We start from the raw sequence: 25,688 nt of genomic DNA, 5'->3' as shown, positions 1-25,688 counted from the left end.
ACTCAGTCTAAAATAACGCATTATTTTAAACGCTAATAAATGTAAAGTATTAAATAAAGTGTTACACGATCATGATTTGCCTAATTTTTTTGACCTTGATAAGGTGAACAAACTCGATAAAGTGAAAAGGGTCTGCCTGAATTAGTTCACCTTATCGCGACTCTACTGTATTTACTGATTTAAATCAAGAACTTCAGAGTGAGAGTCCAAAAATGTCACTACTTCTTAATAGAATTACTTCTTTATACAAATCAATTTTAAAATGTTTTGTTAAACATGATGTTATAAAAAATCATGAAATTGCAAACATAAATGTCAAAGATCCTAGTATTTATAGGTCGGTCGACAATATACATTTTGGTGGAAAAGTGACCGCCTATTTGAAGAATCCTGAAAATGAATTTAAAATAGCAGCAGCCGACTTACACAATTTTAAACTGCACTGTCTAGATTTTTATGTACTTAGAACTATGTGTGCAGATAAAAAAGAGATTCAATTTCAATTTCAAGACAAAATTCTGCTATATGCAAGTTTAAATTCGTCGACTACTATACTAAGGACAACGTAACATTTTATCTGCCCCGCCCATTTCATTTTCTTAGTTACCAATCAAATAGGTTGTTAAGGGTAGGGTTTACCTGATGAAAATTTCACAATTCGTGTAGTTTGAGTTGCATTATTTGAAATGTTTGAAATGAAATAAACGGCTTTTCAATTGGCCTACTTTTATCTGAAATGCGCAAGTACCTGCCAGAAGGTGTAGTTAATCAGCAAGTCTCATTACTAAGCTTTTAGATATTTTCGTCTCCCAAATAAACGTTCAAATGTGAATTTAGTGGTAAAATCGTACGTACGTATGTTTATGTATAATAAGATCTGTGATTTTTTTGGAAGCACGGTGATGGCACCAAACACTTTAAAATTCAATTTCCGAGGGCCCCATACTTTTTTTTTGTTAATTTCGAATTAGGTTTTGTGTTACAGCTTCCTGGATAGTCCTCAAATTGCAATTTATTTTATTGTTATTTATAACGAAATTGAAAAAAGAAAAGTATGGGGCCCTAGAGGAAAGACTTTCAAATAAAAAAAGGACCTTGCCTTCATCTGTTGTGGTTTTAAAGATATGGATGTTTAAAAAGACCGTTTTTCGACCATTTCAAATCAGGTAAACCCCACCCTTAAGACGATCTGATTTACACAGTAAAAATTTCTGACATTCGAATTGTCTTAATGACATTTTATTTTTTAGAACCTAAAACAATATAGTCGTTTTCAACGACATTCGTGCTGTCATTGTCATTTTTAATATGTTGGTGCAGATTGTACATACAAATTCATAACCACGATTCAGAGTATAAGCAAATCCTAGTTAAAAAAATGTCAAACAAGAAATTGAGGTTATGGTAAAAGAAAATTGCTATTTCGTCAAACATCAACAACAAATAATAAAACTCAGTCTTCAACATGGTGTAAAACATGGTTAAACCAGGTCATCCTCGGAATCCAAATCAGACTTAATGTTTTCTTTGATTTGTTTGAAATTATAGAAAATAATTTGAATTTGTCAATTTGCCGCGTCAAGCTAAATTGCCAAATTAAAAAATTCAAAATTTCTAAACTGAAACAGCAAGTAATGCCAACATACTGTCATAGTGACAGAACGGATGTCACTGAAAACGACTATAATTGTGGATTTGACAGCAAAATTCTAACCTTAACTTTTTTACGTGGCAAATGTGATGAAAAGTTGTACAGATTGAATCTGGCTTTGATTCTGATTGGTCAATTTTAGTGGGCGGAGCAGATAAAAAGTTATAACGGCAATACTACAGGGTTATTATAAATGTTTGTAGTCCAATTTGGCCATGAATTTGTGCCGTCTTGTTTCGATTGTGCACTGTATCTAGTGAAATATTGGCATGAGTGAGCTCCTGACCAACTGAAACTGTAAAAGTCACTGTCAATGTCAAATCACTGATTACCGCATTTTTTTCCTTCGAATCAAAATAAGTCTTTAGTAAAAGTTAAGTGTGTTAAGACCACAGACGACGATGTGTATACACCAGTGATCAAGGTAAGGTTAGTAAAATTCTGTAAGTTTCAAGTAAATTTATTTTCAGGTTAACTGTTCTCTTCCAAATTCTCTCTTCTAATTATCAGTTTCTCCTAAACACATTTTTTTAGGATTGCAATGGGGTACACCGTGGAACAGACTACTTTCATTATTATTTCATTTTATTAAAATGGTGTACGAGATGAAAACAGAATGCAATCATGTAATCTCGCAAAGTTTCCTAATTTAAAGATAGAGGAACAATCTTTAATGACCCACATTCGATGGATTGTGAATAGACAAAACTAGAGATGTTTCAAAGGAAAAGTCATCGAGAAGACTTCAAGTGGGTGAAGTTTTGAGAGAGAGAATGGAACAAAATCCCAGAACATAATTGCACAGTCAAGTGTACCACTGAGCACATGTCAGAAAATTGTGAAGAAAAGATTAAATTTGCACCCTTATAAAATGTCATTGTTTCAAGAACTGAAAGAACTGAAACCACGTCGTGTTGCATATTGCAGCTGGTTTTTAAACAACATGAATGATAACAGAACTTTGGATTTGTCATTCTTTTCAGACAAGGCATGGTCCTGCTGTAAGTTCATAACCTGATTGTAGTCAGGGAGATGTTAGAACTAATAAGTATACCTCCTCTTCCATATTTGTTGCTGATTTCGTTAATGACTATTCCAGATTGGATCAACGCATGCACGGAATCTGTCTGACGTCGCCCATCTTGTGTATCCTGCCCCTCCACATTATAACATTGGAAATCATTTAATGCACATCAACAACAATAAAACCTTGCTGGACAGTTAAGGAGCTTTAATTTGTTGCCATATAACACATAAATAAAATGTCTATTTACAATGATTTCATTGTCTCATTTTCCATCAACAGTTTAGGAATCTTGTGGTACCTAACATTGTTTCCTTGAAACTTTTAAAACAAAAATGATTCAGTACCCATTGAATAATTTAGCAGCAACAATTCAGTTCTACACACCTGTGGTTGAACACCACTGGATAAGTTTACAAAACTGAAATAGAGAAAATTAAATTTTATTGTCCGTATGAGATGGATTGAACCATATGAACTTTAAAGTTCACTTTGATAACAAATCCCGTCTTGATGGATTTTAGTCACTGTTACTCACGGTATTAAAACGTTGGAACAATCTCTTTAAACGAATCTTCACTGTTGTGGTTAATAATTCAAAGAATTTTTTGAAGGTAAACATAACCTCCTAATGCCAAGAATAATAATCTACTTCGTATCATTTTCGTATTGAACTATGGAACGGCAAAAGAAAAAAATTCATTTGTTTTCATGGGCTCGTTGACTACAAACATTTATAATAACCCTGTATAACCGCCAAATCCGCCAAATTGTCAAATATATTCACCAGCTGTCAACACGAAGTCAACTTAACCTCATTTCCGCTTTCGAAGTCTTGTTTTTTCTTGCGTTCCTGGTCTGCTTATTGTTTAAAAAAAGCTTTTTTCAAAGCTAGATAACTTCCGGTGGTGTTACAAAGGTATAGTCTTTATCTGTTTTTATAATTTTATTACCTCTCAAATATTTTAGGAGTAATTGCTAAAATGGTGTTCACACTTGAACAAAATAAGTTCATTATAATGTCTTATTACCGCAACGGTATTAAACGAGACGGAGAATGGACATACAGTCCCTTGCAGCTCACATTAATCAAATTGTTGATCGTTTTGTTGCTACTGGTAGTGTTGAAAGGGGAAATCGTCAGGTCGTCCCAAGGTGATGGAAGATGTAGTTGAAAACATACGAGATACTTTAGAAGAACATCCGAGAACATCCCTTACAAGACTGGCTCTTCAGACTGGTGTACCTCGCAGTACATGTCATAAAATTGTTAAAAAGAACTTGCATTTCCATCCGTACAAAGTAACAACTGTACAAGAGCTCCTGCCTAATGACCCTGAAAGCCGCATAAATTATTTTAACTGGTTTCAGAATAATCTCAATAATGACAGATTGTTAGACTTGAGTTTCTTCTCAGATGAAGCTTGGTGTCATGTATCAGGATACGTTAATTCACAAAATGTTCGCTATTGGAGTTCTGAAAATCCACATGTGTTTGTTGAAGCCCCCTTACATCCAATGAAAGTTGGCGTATGGATTGCAGTTTCGCGCAGGAGACTTATTGGTCCTATATTTTTTCATCAAACTATAAATGCTGAGAGATACAGGGAATTAATTTTGAATGAATTCATTAACCAGTTAGATGATGAAAAGCTTCAGTATGGTTATTTTCAGCAAGACGGTGCGACACCGCATACAACTCAAGCAAATCTACAGTATTTAAGTGACTTTTTCGGTGATCGTGTCATAAGTACTTAACTCCCTTAGACTTTTCTGTGTTCGGCTACTTGAAAAATGAAGTGTATAAACGACAAATGAATAATTTAAATCAGTTAATGGAAGAGATTACCAACTGTTGTCGTAACATCAATGAACAGATGTTACAAAATATTTTTGAAAATAAGAAAATGAGAGTAAGAGCCATTTCTTTAATTTTCATTGTTACATTTTTTTAATTAAGTCACTGATGTTATTTATCTTCTTCTTAAGTGTTCAATAAATACGTAATTTGTTGAGAGAGTTGAGATCTATCAATAATGCATTTCATTAATTTATTTTTATTTTGTAAGCGTTAATTTTGTCAAGCTAGGCAATAGGCAACCAGGAAAACCAATTTGTTCGGGGGTTGCATATCGTAGCTCAGACAAATCTGTGGCGGTCGTGAAAAAGTAGGTAAGTCGAAAATGTTAATTTTTCAGGGCAACGATTCAAAATTCCACATCATTTCTAAAATCCTGTAATTAAGTAGAAACTTCTTTCTACCTGTACTTGCTTTCAATACAAGTAAATTTTAAACTGTGAAAATCTGAATTATTTAATTCCATGATTTATTATTAAGGTGTAAACATCGTTAAGTCATTTTTGAAATTATTTGACTTACCTACTTGTTCACGACCGCCACAGAAATATTATTCGATTTCTGGTGAAAGAGTCGGCAAATAATCAAAGCCGACTTGGATCCCACAATCATTTATAGACTCTGTATTTTCTCAATTTCGGAGTTTCAAAATTTGTTTCCAAATTTAGCTGTAGATGTTGACGAGGTGAATAGAGAGTGGCAATTATTAAGTGATATTGATCTATTAACAAACTGTGATGATTTAAGTGATTTCTGGACTAAAGTAGCTACTATGAAAAACCAGATTGGGGAACCAATGTTTAATAATTTAATGACTGTTGTGAAATTAATTTTATCGTTACCACACTCTTCTGCAGCAGCAGAGCGAGTATTCTCTCAATTAAGTATGATTAAAAATTGACTGAGAAATAGATTAGCAATAACTACTTGTTCCTATACAGGGTGATGAAAAAAAAGTGCCCGTGCTAACCTGCACGTTATAAAGTATTTTTAACTAAACACGAATTCGAAATCCAAAATTAAATTTGTCCACTCTTCGCCAACATATAAGATTTCCTTTTTAGACAATAGAAATCTATATGATTAACCGTTTACTAACAATTTTATTGTTGAAGTCTAGATTTTGGTCCAGTTGATAATGTTCTTAAGTAAAAAATGCAAAAAGTCTATCGGAACCAACGTTATTAAAGATGTTAGAGTACCATTTCTTGGGTCCAAAGAAAATTCGTCAATGTTACAACATTGCAAAGCTCCTAAGATACAGAAACATGTAATTTTTGAAAACGATAGCAACAATAATTCAATTTTTAATGTTAATGGTTTTGTCAAATTTAACCTGTCAATTTTTCAAAAAATCTGAAAAAATGGCATACAATTTTAACGAATATGTAGACATGTTACTCTGCCTGGGTGCATCAAATGATAACGCATCTGAAGCAGCAAGAGACTATGCAAGACTGTACCCTCAACGACGTCATCCAGATGCTAAGGTAATAAGAAGATTGATGCAGCGATTAAGAGAAAACGGCCAAATAATGCCTCTTTATGTAAATCGTGGAAAGCCTCGTGAAGTTCGATCACCAGCTTTGGAGGAAGCTATTTTGGAAGCAATTGAAAATGCGCCAGGACGAAGCATACGACGATTGGCGCGAGAGTTTCACGTAGACTATCGCACGGTACAAGGTATCCTGGCTGACGAACATTATCATCCTTATCACTATGTTAAAGTGCAAGCTCTTCATCCAGGTGATTATCCCCTCAGAGTAGAATTTTGTGAATGGCTACTTGGACGTCACAGAATCGATCCTAGGTTTATTCAAAACATTTTATGGACAGATGAATTTGTGGGCTGGGGACATTGATAGGTAATAACCTCGTAGGACCTTTTACGCTACCTGCCAGAGTGAATACAGAAAATTTTCGACAATTTTTACAAAATGACTCAAGTTTTGCTTGAAGATTTGCCACTTGCAATTTTGAGGCAAATGTGGCTACAAATGGATGGTGCCCCTCCACATTTTGGTAGGCTAGTACGGGATTGGTGTGACGAGACTTATCCAAATAGATGGATTGGTGGAGGTGGTGCGATTGCTTGGCCCCCCGGTCACCTGACCTTAATCCTTGTGATTTCTTGCTCTGGGGTCACCTCCAAAATTTTGTATATGCTGCGCCGATTGCTAACTTAGAGGAATTAACAGAAAGAATCAACGCAGCAGTTAATATCATAAATGTTCCTCTGCTTCAAAGGGTTCAAGAGAACATTGTTCGAAGAGCAGCATTGTGCATTAAAGTTGGTGGGAGAAATTTCGAACAGCTATTATAAGATTTAATTGAAACATTTACCTTTTTGTTCAATTTATTGTAAATTAAAATTTTGTTTCATATCCACATGACAGCTTTATTTTTCTGCAGGTGACAGAATCTGTCATCAGCATTGGTTTCTTAGGTACGGCGAAGTACGTGAATATAATATTTTTTAGAAAAAAAAGTGCAATATTGCCAATTTGTACTGTTAGGAGAGCTGTTTAATTTTTAAAAGAATGTTTTTAGACCATTTTTGTGTTGATTTTCACAATACTTCGACAGAAAAGGACATTTAAGTTTCAGTCGTGGGCCCTTTTTTTCATCACCCTGCATATTAGCACTTAAGGAGAATATTAAAACTGGGTTACAATTACCCCCCAAAAATTATAAAATAAGCCAAAGAATTGATAAATAAAGTCTGTTTTTGAATATTGTCTTAATTTTTTTAATGTGTCATTTGTACTCTTTTATTTGTTTGTTTGCTTTAATTTTTTCAAATATATTTTTATAACTTTCTTGCTATTTTTTATTATTATTCGTACACATTTGTAAATACATTTACACTCGCATTTACAATACCATATTCTAGAAACGCAAATTTTAAAATTCGCGCCATTTGTGGTACAATTTAGTAAATTTTGGTACTTTAAGATCCTAAAAGTTGGTACAAAAATTTATTCTGTCATCGCAACCAGGGTTGCCAGATTTGGCGACTTGTCGCCATTTTGGCTATCTTTTTTGTTAAATTGCGACTAATTTAAACATTTGGCGATTGGCGACTATTTTTGGCTATCAACCTCACAAAATTTGGCGACTTTGGCGCTATTATCCGTTCGACGAATATTTAATAACGAAACGTCATACGACAGGACGTGACGCCAATCTCACAAAAAAATATTGTGGCCTCCTGCGTGTTTAAAACAATCGTGAACGGCTTATATATTGTCGAAGCTTTAACCGGTTTCGGAAATTCCAGGCGTAACTTTTGACACAAATATTATCTCATGCGCATGCGCAATGGCATTGCGCTGCATGTTTTGACCATTTTCATTTTTGTTCATTATTTGTTCTTTGTTCTTTGTTCATTGTTCTTAATTCTTATGAACACATGTTTACGTGTTCTGCTGTTCCGCTCTGTCTTGCTGCCTTCCTTAACAATAACTGTTTTACTGTTCCGTGTTAACAATAATGGGGAAGCATGGAAGATACACTCGTAAATATAAAATATCCTGGGAACAAGAACCGTGGGCCAAAGGTAATAGAGTAACGCCCTGACCACGCTAAAATAACGGTAACGCTAAACTTATGAATTTAATTTAAGGTAACCTTATTTTAGCGTAGACAGGGCGATAACTCCCTATTATAAACTCAATAAACTGATTTTTAGGATGGTTAAAGAAAAGTTTAAACACGTTGCCAGAAGCCTACTGCTCTGTGTGTCGTACCGAATTGCGTGCACACAGTGCGGACCTCATAAAGCATTCTAAAACAAAAGGACATCAGCAAAAAATGCTAGCTTTGAATCCTCCACAAAATCAGTCAACTTTAAATGTTATAATTACCATAACTAATGATGAAAAAGAAAGAGACTTGAGATTGGCATACTACATTGCTATGCATTCTTCAATTCGTACCGTTGATCACCTGTGTGAAACTATAAAAGTTATAGGAAAAAACACTGAACTAAAAAGTTTGAAAATGCATAGAACCAAATGCTCAAGTTTGATTAAATGCGTAATAGGACCCAGTTTATTGGAAAATTTAACAGAAGATATTGGGAAATCACCATATTCCCTCATCATTGACGAGTCTACAGACATCTCAACAATTAAGTATTTATGTCTTTGTATCAAGTATTTCAGTAATCCAAAACAAGAATTTAGGATTGCATTCCTTGGCATAGTTGAAGTAGAAACCTGTACCGCTGAAGACTTGTATCAACATATAAATACATTTTTGATCAAAGTAGGTCTAGATATAAAGCAATTAGTAGGGTTGGGCACTGATGGTGCCAACAATTTATGTGGAAAAAATAAGTCTTTGTTTACGTTATTAAAATCTGATATTCCTCACTTGCAACTTGTACGATGCATTTGCCATTCTTTAAACAATGCTGCCTCTCATGCTGTAGATGAAATGCCTGCAACTATTGATTTTCTCTGTCGCGAGATTTTTAATTGGTTTAGCCATAGCCCACTTCGCAGAATTGAGTATCGAAGACTTTTTGACATGTTGAACAATAATAAAAATTTCCATCAATTTGTACAGCTTTCAAAAACTAGATGGTTAGCTAGATATGACTGTATAAATATAATTCTAGAACACTTTGAAGAAATTAAAATACACTTTACTTACGTTGTAAACAAAGAAAAATGTTATACTGCTAGAATGCTTAATGAAATTTTAAATGATAATTCTACATTGCTATACTTAAAGGTAGTTAAGCCTAGTATATATGAAGTGAACAAGCTAAACCTAATATTTCAGAAAGATAATGTTGACCTTGGAAAAGCCTATGATGAAATTGCTACATTGATGGTTTGCTTAGCAAAAAAAATTTTAACACCTGAATTTCGAAACAATGATATTCAAACAATTACAAAGAATTTCGAAAACCCTTATGCTTTTGTCTCACCTGAATTTGCCGATTTTGGTGTAGAGTATGTTAATTTATGTAGACAATTAAAGATTGAGGAGCAAGTTAAAGTTGTTGTTGAACATAAATGCTTTAATTATGTAAAGAAATTAACATCAGAATTAATTAAGAGATTACCAGATAACGTACAGTTATTTGAGAACTTAAAAGTGTTTTCCCCTGAAATTTGTTTGAGCCCAGTAATGCGCTGTACATTTAAAGACTTGCCGTTTTTAAGTATATTCCAATCTGATCCGGATCTTTTCAAAATGGAAAATCAGTATAATATTTTATCTTCTGTTAACTGGGTTGAAACTTATGGCGACGTTGTGTTTAACGACACATACAAATTTTGGTCAACCGTAAAGAATCACAAGAACGCTGCTGGTGTATTTGCTTTTCAAGAGATCTCAAAATTCGTTATAACTATTTTAGTTTTACCATCGTCTAATGCAACTGTGGAGAGAGTTTTCTCGTATATGAACTCAATAAAAATTAAATCGAGAAACAAACTGAAGACTGGTATGTTAAGTCAGATTTTAAGAGTAAAAACTGAAAGTTACACCAACAATGTTTGTTGTAAAAATTTTACAATAACAAAGAATATGTTGCAAAAATTTAAGAGTGATGTAATGTACAAAAAAGAAACAAATGAAGGTGACGAGTTTTTTGAAATAGCAATAAACATTACATTATAGAGCCTGTGATTGAACCAAATATACAGGGTTATTCTAAATGATTGTACTCGAAGTACGCCATGCCCATTTTATTACATTTTTGCCGCTTTCATGTGAACTGTCAGTTTTGTCGCTGTCACTGTCATTTTTTAGGTGAAAAGTGCGGCGATTGGATTTTTATTTATTTTTGTTAAATTAAGGATTGAATCTAGAAATATTAAGTTGTTTTGCATTTAATTTTACTCCCGTGTGTAAACGGTGTGTACTCACTTATTCACATCACTTTGATGTTTTTTTTATGTGGAGCGGCAACCATAAATTTTACATTCAGTTTTCACGCCTACTTCGACTACAATCATTTAGAATAATCCTGTAGAGAGTGATTAAAGTGATATTAAGGCTACGGATAGCCCAAATGGGCCGTATGATTTCCCTTTCATTAAAGTTAAAGAACGTCGTTAAATTGTTTTGTCTCTGTCTAACATAGATAGTGCTTGGCATATACTCTCACTTTGTCTAATCAATTAATTAGCTAATAAAACGCTTAACGAATGGGAAATCATACGGCCCATTGTGATTAGAGTAAGCAGATTTTGTTGATTTGTTAATAATGTTCTTTGTTTCTGTATTTTAATTTTTGTTTTGATATTTAGTTATTTTTAATAAAGTTCAATAAAAATGTAGCGGTATTTGATGCTTTATATTTGAACACCATAACACCAAAAAATGTCGCCAAAAACACTGTAAAAGTCGCCAAATTGTAAAAATTTTCGCCTGCGGCGCGCTTTTCTCAGCAACTTTTGGCGATTTATTTTCTTTCTGTTGGCTACATTCTAGTTAAAAAATCTGGCAACCCTGATCGCAACACTGCTATATGATGAATCTTTAACCTAATTTACGAATGACGTTTGACGTTTGTCCGAGAAGTCGTTACTAGCCGTTCTTTCGACAGCCCTGACTTCTGCCACCAGTGGATTTATTTATTGCACCAACAGAACGCACCTATAAACGCACCCCAAAGGGTCATTTTTCTAATAGCATAAACCATGGCCTCCTAGATTCATAAGAGACTCGTCTCTTATCCGGCCTGCCGCATTCGTAGTTCTAGGCATTATTTTTGTTTTATAGGGTGCGCCACAATACGGGGCTTATGTGTTGTAGTGGTTGCCTGCCTTGCAGGAAATTATTGTTTTATAAACGTGTTTTCAACATTTTTCAATAGTTTTAACGCACACATACATCTGACACCTTTTCAAAATCTCAAATCAAAATGATTTTTTATGAACGGTAAATTTAATTTCAACAATTTTCTTTTTTATAATTTTTTTTTTATTTGTGAGTGCAAGTTACAAAAATTTACAATGACAGGAAGTTCTAATTTTTAAATAAGTGTCTCACTCACATTTTACCATGAACAGGACAATGAATTAGTGGATTTCCCGAAAGATTGAGGCCAAGATATTCTTCAAAACAAAATTTATATTTTCCTTTGGAATGCTTGGTACAATTTCTACTATTATTGAAATTATTGTAAATTGTATAGTTTGCGAACGAGAAATTGGAATTTTAGCTTCTTCACTTGCAATGGGTAGATTGTAAAGATTTATAATAATGAAGATTTACGATAGTGTAAGTTTATCTCGCTGCTAGTTACTAAAAAGGGATGCCAAATATCGGCAAAATGCAGATTGTTTGTCCCTCCTGGAATGAACTGCTCATAGCCGTAAATCTTCATTATTATCTATAATGTTTAACCTTCCCAAAACCCATTGCAAGTGAAGAAGCTAAAATTCCAATTTCTCATTCCCAAACTATACTAGACCCACAAATTGATCATTGGGGTAACTTAGCCTTCCTCTATCTTAGTAATAAATTAATTCCAGTAAAGGGATTTTCTTTTTCGAATTTGAATCTTGTAAATGTGACAAGCAATAATCACATCCATGGACTGCCTCCGTTATTTTCATAATTAAGTAGCCACATAAAAAAGCTGTTGCCGCCGTCTCAAGTTGAAAATTGGTTCTTGGCAAATAAGTAAAGGAAGACAATTTTTGTAGTTTTTCCAGAGAACTATCTTGCAAGGTGACTGAAATATTTACATTGATCCTTAAATTTTGGAATCTTGGTAACATTTTACTACTTGCATATTCTGCGGCACTCATGATATTACCAGTATGATCTCTCAGTCCTATCTTCTATGCTGCATTTAAAGTGATATCATTGGGTAGATTATGATAAGAAATGTTAACTTTATGTCGTGAACTAATACAACATTTTTTCTTTGTTTGTGGCATTTTTTAAAGTTTCGACTGCACTTAGTTTTTCAAATTGACAATTTATTATACAAAATGTCATTATTCATACGTATTTTTAGTTGCATATACTAATATATGGGTCACATTAAAGTCGCTAGATGGACATACTATACGGGGAATTTCATAGACAACACAGTAAACCTATAGAACGCAAACTCCTATGCATTTTCCTCGTTTTTTTGAAAACGCACCCACCACAAGCCGTCAGGGGACGCTGCCGTTTTATAAAAATAAAAATCGCGGAAACTTGTGCCAAAATTTAAAAAATTATATTTTGACATATCAAGTCATAAGTAATAAATTTACTATTGTGAGACTTTGCACCGTGCAAAGGTATCATAAACCATGTGGAACTCGCCATAAATTTCCAAATCCAATTAAATATCCTGGGCGTTTTATGGAATGTATTAAAAAGACGGGTAACAAGCAGTTATATACTTTGGAGCCTATGAAAGTGTTGGTATAACAGCTACACTGTGTATGGACTTCATTTTTCCAGCAAAGACTTCGACACGAACAAATGTGGCCGTACCCTCGATACAAGATACAACTTCCCTCCTTTTCCAGTCCAGATTTACTTCCAGTAATAGCAAAAAAATATTGATAATTATATTTTAACTGAAAAGTACTTTTTATAGAATTTTCATCCGATCTACTGATCTACGACCTTTCTACTGAAGACACTATAATTGTGTAACTCCTGTTTTATATAGTAATGACGATGAAGATATAAATTCTTATGATGTGAAAGTCTCAAAAAGAAAATAAGAAAAGCTGAGCATATTCAAAATTATAAAAAGGCAGAATGTCGATCCAAAATTCGGGTTGCAATGTACCGAAAACGTATAAAACTTCATGCAAAATTCGATGTCAAAATAAAGAGCAAAGCAATGCAAGGCAAGGATGCGATAAATTTCTGTTTGCCGCAATTGAGGAAAAGAAAGACCAAACCAAAATTTATAAAAATGTAATGGAAATGTATCGAAAAAGATTGAAAATAATAACTTCGAAATAAATGTTGTCTTTTAGTTTAATAAATAAATTACTTTAAATTAAAATAAATAAAAAAGCCAGGATATCCAGCTGGCTGTGTCTTATTTTGCACCTACCACAAGCCAGTAGATGGCGTCGGGGCACAAAAAACTATGGGAGTTTGCGTTCTATAAGTTTACTGTGTTGTCTATGGGGAATTTTCAAAAACAGACATTTATCGAATGCGACAGGCCGGATAAGAGACGAGTCTCTTATAAATCAAGGAGGCCGTGGCATAAACATAACCGACATAACCTAACTTTTTTTAATGTGTCAAATTAAAACATCCATCCGGTCAGTGCCAATTACGAAACAGAAAAACATCAATATTTTTCAATTGTTTCATTGCCAACAGACTCAGTCATTGTTGATCACGCTGTACCTGCACGCTCTCTCAAAAGAAACAGAATTTCTGTAGCTCTCAAAACAAGATGAAGTAACTTCCAACAATAACAATTCAATATACAATTTAAGTTACTAGAAATGTTCATTGCACACACACAAAACAGTTAAGTAACTGTTTCCTATTCTTGAAAATCAAATTGAGGTAACTTACACTATATAAATGAAGGGTAGTTTCTTACAAACACTGCAATTGACATGTCAAATAATTCACCGATTGTTCAATATGCTCCAATATTTACTACAGAAATAACCTACAATAATTAGATACATACACACTTACTGAACATATTTATTACATTCTGACAAAGCCACAATTAAACATTTAGAAACTTACCGTTCAGTGGTGGGTTTCTACCTAATTGTTTCACGTGTTCTCTAGTGACTTCCCAAGCTGATGTCTCCTTTTGTTCGAATGAAAATACCAAATCCTGAATGATGACTCATCTCTCAAAAACCACACACAACGGTCTGTTGATCGGCACAGTTCATTCTGTAAAATACAACAGAATAAATAATACACACGTTCAGCAGAAACTTCGATTTTGTAAAAAGTTAACATAACCTAAAAATGGCGCTACACGCTTTACATTCACAATCAGTAAATCTCAACAGTAAGCAAACTAATGCATGTGGGCGACTATTTGTGACAGTTTATAATGGAAAATCTAATCAACAACAAACAAAATGTGAAAAAGAGAAACTTACAATTTCAATTGCACCACTTTCACAGTTTGAAGCACGATTTGAACATCCAACATCCAACACCAAAACAAAAAGCACATGCGTTAACGGTGAACGCCAATCACAAAATAATAAGCCCAAGAACAAAATTTGAAGACAAAATCCGAAAATTTGAATAACATAGGTCAGTGAGCTGCAAGTAAATAATGTTTTGTATGGAATGAAGGAATTAAGGAAATTGAAATTATACATTATAACAGTGGCGTAGATAAGGGGGGGGGGTCCAGGGGGTCCAGACCCCCCCAGAGCTCATCCATATATTGTTTTACAACTGAATAACATTTTTTCAGTATATACATGAAGTCATCAAGCATGACATTGACGACAACAATAAATTTATCACGGCTGTACACATTTTATTTTCTCGTCTTTTGCTTTTGCTTATGCCACCTTTAACAAAAAGAGGTCACCAGATGTCCGACGGATTTTGAACAAAAACAAAATCAAGGTGGTTGTCCCACTGTCCATATCATCACCTGAAAGAAAACGCCCGAACGTTCGTAAATTTACGAGAAAAAAAAGTGGCAAATTTTAACGCGTTTCTCGTGCCGGTGGACCAAGCTGAACGCTCGAAGCTCCGGGTATTTAATGTGTGGCACCCTTTCATTATATGGGCGTCTTTTTATGATTCTGTTATGTTGGGATTTTCTAATAAGGCCGACTGTTTTGATTTAAAAGCTAAAACTGTTTATTCAAACGTGAACGTGTTGTTTTACAATCTACAAGTTTCAAGTTAGTGTCTATGGCGTATACCAGGTTTTTCCTTAGTTACATCTACTCGTTGGTTTTAGTACCAACCTAAACAAAATAAAAGTACTGTTATTAAATAATTATAAAATGAGAAATACATCAACACTCTCCCTTATTTAATAACTTACAGATTCCCATGTCGTTACACAAATCTCTAAATCGGGTTGAAAACAATGGTTTTGTTAATATGTCCGCGAGCTGTTTTTCAGAATCTACTTTTGAAACCTTAATCTCTCCAGCAGTTACTAATTCGCGAACAAAAAAATGTCTGATACGAATATGCTTCGTTCTTCGATGGAACTCGGGATTCTGGGCAAGTCGAATAGCAGCTTCATTGTCGATTTGTAATGTAGGTGTTGCTTTCAATTGGTCCAGTTCAGTTAAAATCCTCTTGATCCAGATGATCTCCCTGGCAGCTTCGCTGGCAGCTACAACTTCAGCTTCAGTTGTGGATATGGCAACGGAAGATTGTCTTTGGCTCATCCAGGAAATAGGGGCCCCAGAGTGGAGGCACAGTACACCAGAGGTCGAGCGCCCCGTGCTAAGGTCACCACCATGATCTGCATCGCTGTAGCATTCAAAAACCCCCTTTGCTTGGTTGTTCTTGTAAAGAAGCCCACAGTTCGTTGTACCTCTCAGGTACCGCAAAATCCTCTTGACCCTAACTACGTCTCGATCTGTTGGATTCTCAAGATTTCTGGATACCACGCTGAGTGCGTACGCAATATCCGGACGTGTCCCACACATGAGGAACATCAATGCTCCCACGGCTTGTCTGTATGGAAACTCGGAGTTTCGAGAGCTTTCTTCTGTGTCGTTGTCCTTGACGATTGGAGTAGTCATTGCCTTGCAGTTACTCATGTTGAATCGTTCTAACAGTTTTTCGGTGTAGTGGGTTTGACTCACCCTCACCGAGCCGTCTTCTTCTCGATTGATTTCCAGTCCCAGGAAAAACGACGCAGGTTTAGCAGTTATTTTGAACTTTCGTCCTAAGTCATCGATAAATTGTTGAAGTTCCTGTTCGTCATTGGCTGCAATTAAACCATCATCAACATAAAGGACGAAGAACATTTTTGTGGAGCCTGTTTGCCTAACAAAAAGACAAGGATCCGCTTCGCTCCTTCGAAAACCCAATTTAATGATGTAATTGCTAAACTTCTCATTCCAGCAACGAGGGGCTTGTTTCAGCCCATACAAGCTTTTCTTTAGTCGACATACTCTCCCAGATCCATCACAGTGTCCTTCAGGTTGTTGCATGTATATGGTTTCCTTCAAGTCACCATAGAGAAAAGCCGTTGAAACGTCAATCTGTGCAAGTTTCATACCTTCATTTGCGGCAACACTGAGTAACGTTCGAATAGTAGACTTCCTGGCTACTGGACTGAAAGTTTCGTCATAGTCAATTCCTCTTTGCTGTGAATAGCCCTTGATGACCAGTCTCGCCTTGAACTTATCGATTGATCCATCGGCGTTGGTTTTCACTTTGTAGACCCATTTGTTTGAAATAGCCCTTTTTCCTTGAGGTAAGTCCACTAGCCCCCAAGTCTCGTTTTCTTGAAGAGCCTTCATTTCACGGTCCATGGCTTCTTTCCAGTAATCCTTTTGATCCGACTTCATAGCCTCGCCGTAAGTTTCTGGTTCCTCAAGTGACGTTGCAAGATGCATCACGTAGTCTTGCAGTTTCTCTGGCGCTTTCAGAGTCGATCTGTTCCGTAGACATCGTGCGGTCCTGTCGGCGTTGTGCTCGCAATCTGACTCGGAAGTTCCAGAAATTGACGTATCTTCGGTTTCCTGCTCCTCTTCATCGTCATCGGTGAGTTCATCATCGCGATCAGCTTGAATTTCCTGTTTAGACGTTGAATCATCTTCTGGAATAATCACACTTTTCGTGTGCTCAAGCGTTTTCTCTTCAAATACGACATCTCGTGATCTAATGAGTTTGCATTCCTCTTTGTCGAAGATCCTGTATCCGTCATCATGATCGTAGCCAATGAGAATACCTTTAGTGGCTTTTGGGTTCATCTTTTTTCTGGTTTGCTTCGGAACATGAACATAGCAAGTGGAGCCTATTACACGTAAGTGTTTCAGTCCCGGTTTCTTACCGTACCACAGTTCATATGGAGATGTTCCTGGCACGTTTGAAGGTCCCGTGCGATTCAAGATGTAGTTCGCTGAACGAACTATTTCAGCCCAGAGTGTCTGCGGAATGTTTCCGTGGGCATGCATAATTGCCCTTGCTGTTTCGACGACTGTGCGATTCTCTCTTTCGCTACAGCCGTTTTGTTGTGGGGTGTATGGCATCGTTAGACGTTGAATAATACCTTCCTTTTGAAGCATACTTCTAACGTCCTTGTTGTCAAACTCCTTCCCATTGTCACTCAGAAGTTCTTTGATCACATGTCCAACAGTTTTTGTTTCAGCTAAAAACTGACTCAGCTTCTCTGCAACTTCTGATTTTTCTTTCAAGAAATAAATCGTCCTGAATTTTGTGTAATCGTCCTTGAAGAGCACAAAATATTTAAATACTGACATCGATTCCTGAAATGGTCCGCATACATCTGTGTGAACTCGCTCTCCTGCTTTTGTTGTCTTCGTTCTAGTGCCAAATGGTAGGCGATGAGCTTTTCCGTACATACAGCCTTCACACAGTTCACTGTCCATTTCCACTTTGATGTTCAGCTCCTTGCTCAGTAGCGACTTCACATGGCGCTTATTCTGATGTCCGAATCTCTCATGATATAGCTGCAAGAGATTATTTGTACCTGTGACATTGACTTCATCGAGTGAGCTGGTTTTCGTACTTCTCACGGCCAACTTATAAAGTCCTCCAAATCGATCACGAACTCCTATCAGCTGGACTAATCCGTCGACTTTGAAATTGCAAGTTTCTGTGGTTGAGATGAACTCGCTATTTTGACGTTTATCTTGTGCTGCAAGAACGGAGAACAAATTCTTCTGAATACTTGGAACGCACCAAACATCTGTCAGAGTGATTTTGTTCCATCTTCCTTCAACTGCTGCTTCAATCTCCACTGTACCTTTTCCAATGGCTTCAATTTTCTCACCATTCGCTGTGGTTACTGAATGTGTTGTTGAAAATGGTTCAAGTGTTCTGAACGAATTTTTGTCATTTGTGATATGACTTGTCGCGCCATTATCTACATACCAGTCTTTATTACTGCTTTCAGAATTCATCACAGTTGATGTAATAGAAACGAGTGTCATGTTCGTACCTGGTTCCGGATTGCTCGATTTCGGTGGCCTGCCATCAGCTATCCACTTTCTACACACTTTCACGGTGTGATTTGGCTTCTTACAATAATGACAAATCAGCTTCTTTTTCTTCTTGGAATCGACTACATTCGCTTGCTGCGATGCCTGCTTCGACGAGTTCACAACCAGAGCTTTCTGATCAGAAGATTCGTCCTCCTTGGTCCCTAAGGCTCGTTCATATGCACACAATTGATTTGTCAGATTATCGACTGTTCTGTCACTTTTTGACATTAACATCCAGCTAGACTTGAATGAAAAATAGTCATCTGGTAGTGTTCCCAGAATTTTACAGATCAGAAATAAGTCTGGTAGTTCCAGGTTCGCTTCATCTTTCATCATCTCCTGCTTCAACTCGCTCCATAGTGTTTTCAATTTTGAAATATGTGATGCGATGTCAACTTCAGGATTCCTCTTAAATCCAAAGAATTGTAAGCAGAGGTTGTAGACTTTGTCCTCAGAAACGCCGTCAAACAACTTGTGAAGTTCCAGCCATACTTCTCGCGACGTCGTGAATCGCATTATCTTCTGCAACGTTTCATCTGACATGTTCGTGGTTAAGATAATCAAGGCATTGCTGTCTGCTTTATTGAATACTTCTAATGCACTTTTGTACGTCGCTGTTTGGGCAGCGGTAGCATCTTCTTGTAGTGTATTAGGTGCCACTAACCTGCCTTGGACAACATCCATTGCTCCGGAGACTCCTCGTAGACAGACGGAAATTTTGTATTTCCACGTAGTCCAATTTGCTTTCCCTTCCAATAGTCCAACGTTAATTATTCTTGACGAATCCATTGTTTCTTCTTTGGTTCACCTCGTGGATTCCTTAACCTCAAAATTGGACTTGCGGAGATTACTTCAACCAGTACGCCAAATTATATTTTCCCGTTAGTGCACTTTCTTTTTAATACGCACTGTAGCCCATAACCTGTTGGGATTTTCTAATAAGGCCGACAGTTTTAGCTTTTAAATCAAAACAGTCGGCCTTATTAGAAAATCCCAACATGTTATAACCCTGTTAGGAGGTATTAATTAAAACAAGACGACAAAAAAAAGGCCAAATTTGTAATTTTTTATATTCAGTTGAAAATATGTAGTATATTGTCGTCTTATTTTAATTATCACCTCCTAACAGGGTTATAACAGAATTCTAAGAAAACGTTCATACTATTGAGTGGGCACCACACATTAAATTTACCACCAAAAATTTCGAATTATTCTTTAATACGACTGACCTGTTTTATTTTAGCTGACTGCTGTACCGGGTGAATCAAGTTTTTTCGCCCGGTCAGGCTTGACGCCTTCAGTGCCTTCGGCATAATTACTATTTAGTTAAAAGATTGAGTTCAGTTCAGTTTAAAAATAATTTAGTGTTGAGTGTTAAAAAAAAGGTAAAAAAATTTAATATTGCATTCGTGCACGAATAATTTCGGATGGTTTCTGTTAGAATTAGAAAATGTCAAAACCAAAACGGCAAAAAATATAGACAATTGACCTTTTTTTTTTTAAGACAAACAGCATCAAATGATAATAACTGCGAGTCTGTATTGAGGCAGCGAGAGATAAAAATTGTTCCCTCAACATCCAATTCAAATTTCTGTTCGACTGAAATGGAACATCAAAATACTACTGCGTCCCTTTCTCAGACACAAGAAAATCCAGGCCCTATCAACGACATTAGTCTATTTTGTAACAGGGTTCTGTCTCATGCAGAGAAAGTTACCGTTACCGTTTTAAACAATATTTGGAGTTCAGACGTTTCATATTCATTTCCGGTCATTAAATCTGGACGTAAAGAGAAAAAACTTAAATTCCAGTACTCTTGGCTTAGTAGATGGAATTCGCTGGCCTATTCTGAAGTTGAAAATGGAGCCTACTGCAAATTTTGCATTGTATTTTCTAAGGCTGGTGCAGGGATAAATTCCCAGAGTGTGGGTGCGTTATCAAATAAAAAGTTTGATAATTGGAAAAAAGCTATTGACACATTTGAAAAGCATTCACATGCTCAGTATTATTTGCAGTCACTTGCTGATGCAGATTATTTCCTAAATGTCGATAAAAACAATTTGCTTTCGGTGGGAAATAAACTGTCCGCAGACAGAACTCAAAAAATCCTTGAGAACAGGCAGAAAATTGTGCCTATAATAGACGTGGTAATTCTTTGCGGTGTCCAGGAAATGGCACTTCGCGGTCATCGTGATTCTGGCAAGAGTTCAATCATCACAGCGCCAACTGACAAAAATCAGGGCAACTTCCGAGCTATACTGCGTTATAGAGCTAAAGGGGATGACCTGCTGAAAAATGCTTTAGAGGGACCTGGAGAGAGAAACAAGTGCACGAGTCCTACCATCCAGAACGAAATTATAGACTCATGTAATGCATTGATTCTAGAGCGTGTGGTTTCCGAAGTGAATGCGGCTAAATGCTTTTCAGTTTTGGCTGATGAAACTGCTGACATTTCGGGAGTTGAACAAGTGTCATTATGCATGAGATATGTGGACTTGACCACACTGAAAATCAAAGAACACTTTTTACAATTTGTACCTACTGCAGACGTCACCGGAGAAGGATTGGCAAAGGTCGTCTTGAATAATTTGCGCGAATTTGATATCGACAATAGTTATTTGGATCACAAGTCCAGAAAATGATATTTTGCGAGTGTGAGTGATATTGCGTAGCCGAGGCGAAGCAACACGAGCACTCGCAAAACATTTTCTGGACGTGTAATCCACAAAATTTTTCATGCCTACAAATTTAAATCATTTTTAAAAAGTAAAAAATTTGTTTCACAAGCGGAATCGAACCGGCGATCCTCGCGTCCCTGAGCCGAAACGGAGTCCGTTGGCTATATTCAATGCTGCCTGCCCATTCTCTAGCAAATTTTTAGTCAAGGTCACTTTTGTAAGTACTAGGCCGGGAATTTTACGTTCCCGGCGAAGAATGAAGTGTACGAGCGTTTTGTATTTTACAGTAGAAAACAAGAACAAGAAGAGAGGTTTGAACACTTTCTGACTGATTTAAGAAGACTACCTAGCCAAAAGTTGTGATTTTAAAATCAGTGAAGAGGAAATTATAAGAGACAGAATTGTGTTAGGAGTGAACAATAAAATTGTACAAGAAAAGTTGTTAGCAATAGACAAGCTGACATTACAAAGAGCGATCAGTGTATGTAGATCGTATGAAGCAACAATGTCTCAGATGAAAGAACTTCATGGTCAAGATCAAGAATTAAAAGTAGATGTGGTCAAGCAGAAATCGAATCAGAAAACTCAAAAAGAAGCCCCAACTAAAAAGAATGAAATCTTCAAATGCAAAAGATGTGAAACCAAACATAAAGCAAAAGAATGTCCAGCATATGGGAAGAAGTGTCGCAAATGTGGTAAGCTGAATCATTTCCAGATAGCTTGCAAAACAAAACAAGTACACAACATTGATCAAGACGAAAATGAAGAACAGAAAGATCAACTATATGTAGGAACAATCTGAATAAACAAAATTGGCATGAAACAGAAAGAAAAAGCTTCATGGTATGAACAAATAGAAGTTGAAGGACAGAAAGTGAAGATAAAGTTAGATACAGGTGCAGATACTAACTTAATTCCGCTGAAAATATTCCAAAAAATAAGCCATTCGCAGAAATTATTGAAAACAAGAATCAACTTAGAAGCATATGGAGGCTACAAATTGAAAGTCGTGGGAAAAGCAGAATTAGAATGCAAAATACACAATAAAGAATCATGACAAACATTCATAGTGGTGAACGAGAATGGCGAAACCATCATGGGAAAAGATGCTTGTGAAAGTTTAAAGCTAATTCAGAAAATTGGTAGAGTGGAAGAAAGTGAGACAGGAAGAATGACAAGTCAAGAAGCATTCATAAAAAAAAATGAAGAAAGTTTTGAAGGCCTGGGAAAATTTAGATAAAATTGTCATCTTACATTAAAAGAAGACTCAAAACCAGTATTCAGTCCAGCAAGAAAAGACAAAGTAAAGGTGAAGCTTGAAGAACTAGAGAAAAAAGGAATAATAACCAGAGATGAAAATCCTACTGGATGGGCAAGTCCTCTTGTTATTGTCGAAAAACCAGATGGATCTTTAAGGTTATGTATGGACCCACATGAACTAAACAAAGTTCTAGAAAAGCCGTCCTTCATAATACCTAGACATGAGGAAGTAAAAAACAAACTGAATGAAAAGATATACTACAGTGTTTTTGATTTAAAAGATGGATATTACCAAGTTGGGCTTGATGAAGAGTCACGAAACTTGTGCAAAATCAACACACCATGTGGGTGTTTCAAGTTTAACAGACTACCGTTTGGACTAAACATTGCTCCGGAGTATTTCCAGATGATAAATACCCGTAACTTCAGGAACATTCCAAATACGATAATACAACGTGTAACAGAAATAAGTTCATTAATTTTAACTGGTGATAGAACTCGTCAAGAGGAACAAATTTTCTATCTAACATTTTGCTGAAAAACGATGTTTAATTCCAAAAAAAAAATTGGAGAGATTTTTCACTAAAATAGTCCTACGCCACTAAATACTGCAATGGCTAATTGAGATCATCGCTAATATGAAAAAAACGTCCATTTTCATTTAGAAAACATGTTTTAACGCAGAAATCGAAATTCAAACAAATCCATCCGTATAGCAAAAAATCCACTTCGTAAGAATCTGGTTGTTTCACGTTTTTAGGTAGCTTAGTTTTGGAGATATGAACGGTTTTGGGAAAATCTTTCGTACTTTTTTAAGCTATTACGCAACATTTTTCGCCAAAATGGCAGAGAGAAAAGTTGTTCCTTTTGATGAGTTCTATTACCAATTAAAATTAATGTACTTATTTCTGTTACACCCTGTATATTTCGATGACATTCTCATTGCAACGGAAACGGAGGAAGAACATGATCAAATAGTACAACAAGTTATAGAAACAGCCAAAGAGATGAACATAAAATTCAACCAAAAGAAGCTACAATACAAACGTAAAGAAGTCAAGTTTTTAGGATTAATCTTCAAAGCTGAAGGAATGACACTAGATCAAGAAAGAATAAATGCAATTGAATGTTTGGAAAATCCACAAAACAAAGCAGAATTACAAAGATTATTAGGCATTTTCAATTTTGTCAGACAGTTTATCCCCAATTATGCGGAACTAACAATGCCATTGCGAGAATTATTGAAGAAAAACAACAAGTTTGCACGGATGGAAGAACACACCAGAGTACTGAAAGAAATGAAAGAAAAACTGACCAAAGCCCCGGTCTTACAAGAAGGAAATCCAGTAAGTTTTGCATCAAGAGCCTTAAGTGAAGCAGAGACAAGGTATGCGCAAATTGAAAAAGAGTTTTTAAGTATTGTTTTCGCAACAACTAAATTTCACCAGTATATTTACGGTTTTGATGTTGAGGTTTTAACGGACCATAAACCGCTCGTCAGCATAATAAAGAAAGAAATCAACAAAATACATTCAAGTAGATTGCAACGCATGCGACTCAAGTTAGTCAAGTATAAACTGAATGTGAAGTATTTACCTGGCAAATACATGTAGGTACATCGCTGACTTATTATCAAGAGACTACAAGAAAAATAGTGCAGAAGAAGACAAGGAGTTAGTGGAGATAGTACACGCAGTATCAGTTCATCCTAGAATTAGTCCACATAAGAGAGAAGAGTTTCAACGACATACCCAAAATGATGAAGATCTACAAAATGTAATGAAATACATCAAGAATGGGTGGCCAAAAGAAATAAAGAAGGTTGAACCGCAGTTAAGAACATATTGGAAGTTACAAGAAGAGCTGCAAGAAATAGAAGGCATTATCTTCAAGCAAGATCAGCTAGTAGTACCTAAAACACTCAGGAAAGAAATGATGAAATTGCTACATCAACCAGATTTTGGAATAACTAAAACAAAGTTACGAGCTAAAGAAGTATTCTACTGGCCCTTTATGAATAATGAAATCACACTTATGGTCGAAAATTGTAAGTTGTGTGCAAAATATCAGCCTGCGAAACAAAAAGAGCCACTGATTCTCCTTAGTATTCCAAAAACTCCATTTACCAAATTAGGAATGGACATTTTAGAACACTTGAAGAAAGACTACCTGGTTATTATGGATTATTACTCCAAATGGTTAGAGGTTGTACCCCTACAACATAAAACAGCAAGAGAAATTATAACCAAGTGTGAAGCAGTATTCACTACGCATGGAATACCCAGCGAAGTCATTGCAGATAATGTTCCTTTTGGATCAGCAGAATTTAGAGAATTTGCAAAAAAATGGAACTTCAAGGTCAATACCTCTAGTCCACATTACCCGAAGAGCAACGGACAAGCAGAGAAAGGAGTTCACATTGCAAAAATGCTACTCAAAAAAGCTGATAATCTCAACTTAGCATTATTGGAACATATAAACACTCCCATTCCACAACTTAAGAAATCACCAGCACAAATACTGTGTGGAAGAAGAATGACAACGAACATTCCTATTAATGAAAAATTACTCCAAGAAGAAATTCAAGACTCAGATGACTATTTTAGAAGATTACAAGCAAAAAGGCAGAAATATAAACAGTATTACGACAGAACTGCGAAAAATCAAGAAGAGTTTTCCCCAAATGATGACGTTGTAATTAGAGATGGAAAAACATGGACCCAAAGACACATTGTAGGCCAACATCAAAGTTCAAGATCCTACATTGTGAAGAGTGAAAAGGGAGAAGTAAGAAGAAACTCAAGTTTTCTGAAAAAAGCCAAACAGCTTCCAGAGAAGCATAACAGCCCTTTCACAATGGCGTTAACGTTACGTCGATGTTAACGTTAGATCTAATTACATGTATTTCAGTACTTTTTATAAATTAATTCCGTTGGCTAATGTTAGAACTAACGTTAACGCTAACAATATCATGCAACATTAATTTTCATCATAACGTCATTGTGAACGGTCCACAATGAAATACATGTAATTTTGAGTTTCTAGATCTAACGTTAACATTAACGTTTTAACATCGACGTAA

At 35.8% G+C, this 25,688-nt stretch overlaps 3 long non-coding RNA genes across 5 annotated transcripts in view; 2 read left to right on the top strand and 1 right to left on the bottom strand.

Annotated features, from left to right (window-relative positions):
- LOC138136328 (uncharacterized) overlaps positions 1-25,688 on the bottom strand; it is a 284,939-nt gene that overhangs the window by 48,008 nt on the left and 211,243 nt on the right. For 2 of the 3 annotated variants that reach the window (XR_011161252.1, XR_011161250.1), the window contains one exon: positions 14,236-14,391. This is a non-coding gene — a long non-coding RNA (uncharacterized lncRNA). Of the gene's footprint in view, positions 1-14,235; positions 14,392-14,606; positions 14,843-25,688 lie in introns of those variants that run through there. The other variant, XR_011161251.1, reaches the window with a different exon arrangement.
- On the top strand, positions 2,562-2,930 carry LOC138136333 (uncharacterized). The gene is made up of 2 exons (XR_011161259.1): positions 2,562-2,652; positions 2,751-2,930. It is a non-coding gene; the product is annotated as an uncharacterized lncRNA (long non-coding RNA).
- On the top strand, positions 12,195-13,480 carry LOC138136332 (uncharacterized). Its single transcript, XR_011161258.1, has 2 exons — positions 12,195-13,047; positions 13,103-13,480. It is a non-coding gene; the product is annotated as an uncharacterized lncRNA (long non-coding RNA).

The sequence above is a fragment of the Tenebrio molitor genome, chromosome 8 (assembly GCF_963966145.1).
Source record: "Tenebrio molitor chromosome 8, icTenMoli1.1, whole genome shotgun sequence".
Taxonomy (NCBI): Eukaryota; Metazoa; Arthropoda; class Insecta; order Coleoptera; family Tenebrionidae; genus Tenebrio; species Tenebrio molitor.
The sequence above is the reverse complement of the archived record's forward strand: the minus strand, read 5'-3'. Positions and strand labels throughout refer to the sequence as shown.